Below are 6,840 nucleotides of genomic sequence, written 5' to 3' on the forward strand. Positions count from 1 at the left end.
CAAGGCATCTGCACACTGGAAGCATACTCTGCCTACCAGATTGTCGACATACCTATATCAAGATCCTTGAACTACTCACTCTAATGAATATGTAGTTCTGGTTTCTAATTGTTTTGATGTAGCTATATTCATATAACCACTGGTGATCTTTACTCACATAGTACAACTCTTCACCATCATACACCCACTCGAGAGAGTTAGGCAGTTTTCTATAATTACAATATTGTAATACCCTGGTGCAACCTTTGTGTTGTAGTTTACAATTAATGTAAGGTTAACCTATATATGTCCTAACTCACTCCTTATACAGTTATGTTTAAAATCTTGTGACAATACCCATGGCCATGCTACCTATTGAGTGATTTTTATTGTTTTTCTATCATGCTAAGATCTCTCTATTTATATAGATACATACATGTACACATATATATAAATATACACATGTATATATATATATATATATATATATATATATATATATATATATATATATATATATATATATATATATATATATATATGTATATACATACATACATACATATACAGAGATCACAAGGACATGACAATGAGATGCGAAGATCACAAGCACATGATAATAAAATGTAGCAATCATAATAGCACAGAACAAAATCTTAGATCTCCACTAATCTCTACAATCCACAAGATCTCTCTATATATACATACATACATATATACATATATATATATACATACATACATAAATATATATACATATACATGCATACATACATACATATGCATATGCAATTTTATCACCTTGGAAAACTATATTTAAACCTGCTAGCTAGGAAGGGTTAATTGTTCATTTTATCATACCTAATATAAAGATGGTTATATTGAAATTTGTAATCAACCCAACTAATCAGAAACTAGACCAATTTAACTAGGTTATGGCTTGTTTCTTTCTAAAAATATCTTCTATGATATGTTCTTCTAAAATTTCTTGCCCATTTTTCCTAGTCTGCATTATTTTTGTATAGGATCTTGAGCTAAGTTAGTTAGCACGAGTTGAGTGAATTATATTTTTTATTATTTGAATTTTGGAATATGGGCTTTATTTTATCATTGGCTTTGTTCAAGTTCTGATGTTAATGAAGTAACAAAGTAGTTTTTAGGGTGGAAAGGACTATATAATGAAGAGGAAACTTGAAAACTTAAATGTTGAAATGTTGAAGTGAAAGCTATCAACAATCAAACACCTATGGCAGAGTTACAACACAATGTGAAGTCAAGTTTAGATATAAACAAAAAAAAATGACATAAACCATTCTCCATTTTCTTTGAATGTGAAGAGTTGCATGCAAAAGAGGGTGGAGAGCTCTAAATGTTGGTGGATATTTCATTATCATGCCCTTGTGATTGTTGTATTTCATTTTCATGCCCTTATGATCTCTACATTTCATTATTGTGCCCTTGGAGGAGATCAATGGAGATCTAGGATTTCATTGTTGTGCCCTTGTGATCTCTACATTTTGTTGTCGAATTTCATTGTCATGCCCTTGTGATCTCTACATTTTTTTGTCATGCCATTGTGATCTTCTTGCCCTTGCTCTATAATTTTTTTTCATGTCATTCCCTTGTGATTTGTGTGCCCTTTGTAGCACTACATCATTTGGGGTAAAATTGCAACGATAATTTTTTACAGTAGTATAATTTGTGGTGTTCATAGTAGTGCTTGCTCTACAATTTTCTTCGAGGGGAGAAGAGGTACATATGTAAATGTTCTTCTCTTTTCCTTATAAACATGGATCTCTTTATATTCCCCCTATAGGTGATTAGAGAAGCTTCTCTTTATGTATGTGTATGTGTATATACACACACATATATGTATGTATGGATATATATACATATGTATATATGTATATACATATGTATATATGTATATACATATGTATATATGTATATACATATGTATATATGTATATATGTATGTATATATGTATATATGTATATACATATGTATATATGTATATACATACATAAAAACATACATATACAGAGACCACAAGGGCATGACAACAAGATGCAGAGATACATACATACATACATATGCATATGCAATTTTATCACCTTGGAAAATAGTATTTGATCTTTACTCAATCACCAAGAGATAATATAATTTGTAAGTACAAATTTATGCATACTTAGTTTGGTATGAATAGTTTTGATTGAATTCTTCTGAGTAGAGTGAGTCTACTCATGATGATAGTGGCTCCATGTATTGGGTTTTTAGAGGAGACAGACTTATAAAAGATTAGATGTTGTTTATGGATATGGGATGATTCATTGGTGTGAATGGCAGATCGAGCAAGTTGCAAAAAATTAGGGTGTTAGTTGCAAGTAGTTTCATTAATTTGATCAGGGAATCAACGTTGAAAGCAGGAAGATCAAACTTGGCATGTCCATCCTTATGGTAGACATCTCTATCTCATAATAGAAAATTACCTCAAACAACAAGCAACAAATTATTAAATATATGGAAAATCATAAGAACATTCACCTATAATATTTTTAAAGGATAAAAATATAATTAAAAAATAATTTGGTGGAAAAATCCATGAGCTATGTGGCTCCACATTTTGGCTATTCCACTGTGCAGTAGTGGAAACTCTTCACATTAAATATGAAGATCTTGAAATTAAAAAAGATAACTATCAGAGATCTATATTTGTGTTTAGGGATAACAAATATACAGTCTAATTTTAAGAAAAATAATAGTCTTAAATGTATATGATTAAATAAAATAAACAAGAGTACTAGTTTTAGCTATATAATTCTAGTATTATTGATTATGTTAAACAAAATGTTCAATAAAACAAGTATGAAGTAGCATAAATGGATCATCTGCTCAATCCTATTATGACTTAATGTAAAGGCATCTGATCATTACCTAGACAATATTATGCACGATATCTTTAATCAATCACCAAGAGATAATATAATTTGTAAGTACATATTTCTACATATATATTTTGGTATGAATAAATTCAATTGAATGCAAAGATAATTGCTTGTGTGAATTCAAGACATGAATGATAAATTTAATTTACACAAGTACTATGCAAGTGTGTATGTATGCATGTAAAGTAGTTCACATAGTGAATTTTTTTACATACATACATGCACATATGCATACAATTATCATAATCAGTTATCCTTGAACCTGACCAAATCTATTATATGTGAACAAGAGATACATGTTTAGAAGGAAAAGAAAAGAACATTTACATAGGTACCTCTTCTCCCCTTGAAGAAAATCATAGAGCAAGGGTACAAAGATCACAAGGGAATGACAACAAAATTCTAGATCTCCACTGATCTCCACCAATTTTTAGAGCTCTCCAACCTCGTTTGGAGATTTTCATCGTCTTTCACGCACATCTCTCCACAATCAATCAAAACAAATGGGAAATGTATAATGTCGTGTTTTATTTTCTTTGTTGTTTATAATCCATAATCCACAATCCACAAGATCTCTCTGTATACATACATACATATATATAGATACATAAATATATACATACATACATATATACATACATACATATATACATATATAGATACATGAAAACAACAATGCACTTTGTAAGAGTTTACAGTTGTTCAACAAAATTAATGTTTTACAAGAAAATGCATCTAAAGAACTGTTAGCTCAAAAGCAAGAACATGGTGTTGAAACAATACAAAAAGTGCTTGATATGAGAGGTCTACAAGTGAGAGTGTTGACCAATCTTGAAAACTTGAATGTTGAAATGAAAGCTATCGATGATCAAACACCTATGCCAGAGTTACAAAACACTATGAAGTTGAGTTTAGATAAGGTAGAGGCAGATATTTAGAAATTTGATAATCAAAAAATAAGGCATGAGAGTGAAGGAGAAGGAGCAGCTTTAGACAAAGAATGAGGAACGGCTTTAGAAGAGATTGCATGGCAGAAAAAATAGCTAGATAACATATTGGATATTATGGGAGCCACTGGATAGAATCTAGGAAAGTGTTGCAATAGGTCTTATGAAATTGGAATCACTTACAAGTTTCTTTAAGAATTTAAAGTCCAAATATCAAATGCTTATAAGAGTGTTTCAAGTATTGGCATAGTCTCCCTGTGATGAACCAAAGTATCAAATTCTTATAAAGATTTTCTTGTTTTGGCATATTGAGTTCAATTGAATTGTTTGTTAGTTCTAGCTGACTAAGGAGATGACTATTAATTATTATAAGTTGTATTCAAGCTAACTTGACAATGTGTAAAATATAAATATAAGGTCAAGTTGAAGATTGAATAAGTGAAACATAATTGAAGATTTGATGATACTTATAGGAAGTAAATTAGAAGGATAAGAAAAATACCCTTGTTGGGATGCAAAGATACATTTAATCAGGAAGGATCAAGTATACAAGCCAAAATTAAGATCTATAATTAGTAATTTAGTTGCATCATAATTTAGATCATCTCATTGTTACTCTCTAACCATTGTAGCAATGATCTAAATCTCTTAACAGAGTTGGCTTAAATAGTTATTTGTAATTCTTTTAACAAGTGGTATTTCTATTGAATTTTCTAAAGACCTCTAGCAAGGCCACTCCTAATAGGGTGATTGAATATTCTAATAGGATCACACTTAATAGTGTGTTTTGTAACCTTTAACATGGTTGGCTCCTAATAGGGCTCACTTCAGAAGAGTGAAAATCAGTAACTAGTTGCAATTGGTGATTTTTTCCAAATTGGGTTTCTACGTTAAATCTTGGTGTCACTTGTGTTCATGCTATTTTTTTTATGTGTATGCAACTAAGTTAAAGTAAAATAAATCACAAATAATATCTTAAGATTTTCACAATAAGAATTTTCCAAGTTATTTTAGTATTTACTAAGTTACAGTATTTGTTAGTGTAAACTAAGTGCATGTCTATTTTCCAAGTTGCAGCAGATTTCTATTTACACTGAGTTTTGATTGAGTTTTGATTTGTATTGACATCTAAGGGATTTTGGTTATATTTTTGTGGTAAATGATTCAAATCTCCCCTCTTAGTTAATCCTCTTATATTTCCAACAACTGGTATCAGAGATTTTGGTGCTTGCATAGAAAGTTTTTTAAGGACCTTAGCTAAAGATCGAGATGTCTTACTGGAGAGAGATTCCCAAGTTGAACCGAGAAAACTTTGTAGTATGGAAAGGACTTATGATGTTACATTTGGAAACTATCAATGATTCAAGCTTTACATATCTTGATAGTGAATACAAGACTCCCACTATAACATTATCAGTTGAAGAAATTGTTGAAAAGAAAAATCATAACATCATGATGATTTACATTGGTTCTGCTCTTAATTTTGTTGAATTTGATGAAGTCAAAAGTTGCACTATAGATTATGATATGTGGATCAAACTAAAAGCCATCTATAGAAGAGATGATAATGTAAGAAGAGCTAAAGTCAAAAGTCTTAGAGGACAATTTGATCAGATGAAGATGAGAGAAGATGAAAACATTGTAAAATATGTTAAGCAAATCAAAGCAAGTGTTAATGCAATCAAAGCATCTAGAGGAGACATTGATGACAAAATAATTGTAAGAAAGGTACTCAGAACCCTTCTTCCTATCTATGCAATTAGAGTGTCTACTATTCAAGAAATGAGATGTGATCCAATAGAAATATAACTTTGGATGCTCTAGTTGGAATATTGATAGCTTTTGAGTTGGATAAGTATGATAACTATGTCCCTAGTTTCAAAGGTATTGAGTCTACATTTGAAGCCAAGATTTCACTCAAGAAAAAGGGTAAGAAATCAAAACCCAATCAATCAGAAAGTGAAGAAGAGGAAGAAAGTTCAAACGATGATTTTGAAGTTGTTGAAGCCCTACTTGAAAGGAAATATTCCAAAGGCAGAGGAAAGTACAAAGGTAAGATTCCTCTAATCTATTTTTCTTGTGAAGAAGTTGGTCACATTATTGTAAGGTACCCAAATAGAGAAGACAAAGATGAAAAGAAAATCAATAAGTTCAAAGGCAAGAAGGAATTCAAGAACTACAAGGACTAAAAGGAAAAAGGTAAGAAATATTGTTTTATGGCTAAAGATTCTAGTAGCAGTGATTATGAAATATTATATATTGTTGTAAAAGATGAATCTAACAATGAAGGAGATTAAATGGCACTTATCTCTCATGTTAGAAAAAATGATACATAAATTATTGATAGTGGTTTCCCACATCATATGACTGTAGAAAAAATAAATTTTTAACACATGGAACATTATGATGGTGGTAATATGAGATTTGGAAACAATGAACCATGTTGTATAAAGGGAAAAGGGTGTATCTCATTAACCAATAAACTTAGATGTGACAACGTTTATTGGGTTGAAGGACTAAAGCATAATATACTAAGTATGGCATTGTAGTGCCAGCCCCTGGTTCACATTTTGTTATCGTTGCTAAACTCTTTTAGAACTAGTTTTATGTTATTAGTTAGCAGCATTCTTTTGAGATTATCAGATATTGTGCTATGGATTCAGTTTATTATGTGATAAGATTACTTAGACTCTACATTTCATGTATGTATGATGATTATTTTTAGTGTTCACAATTATTGATGATGATTATTACATTCTTTTCAATTGTTAATGATAATTAGTAAGATGATTTATTATCATATGTGCTTTCTTATGGATACTTACCCCATACTTGCATGTGTATGGTGCCCATCTTTGCTTTGTGTGTTTGCTTTTGTATGGCATGTCTGATGTCGTTAAGGAAGGGAGTTGTAGTCACCTACTAGTCGGGATCTACACGATGCACCACTTCCTACCATTGTCTGTTT

Source organism: Cupressus sempervirens, chromosome 2 (genome assembly GCF_028749045.1).
Source record: "Cupressus sempervirens isolate cs-2001-9-10 chromosome 2, ASM2874904v1, whole genome shotgun sequence".
In the NCBI taxonomy this organism is placed as follows: Eukaryota; Viridiplantae; Streptophyta; class Pinopsida; order Cupressales; family Cupressaceae; genus Cupressus; species Cupressus sempervirens.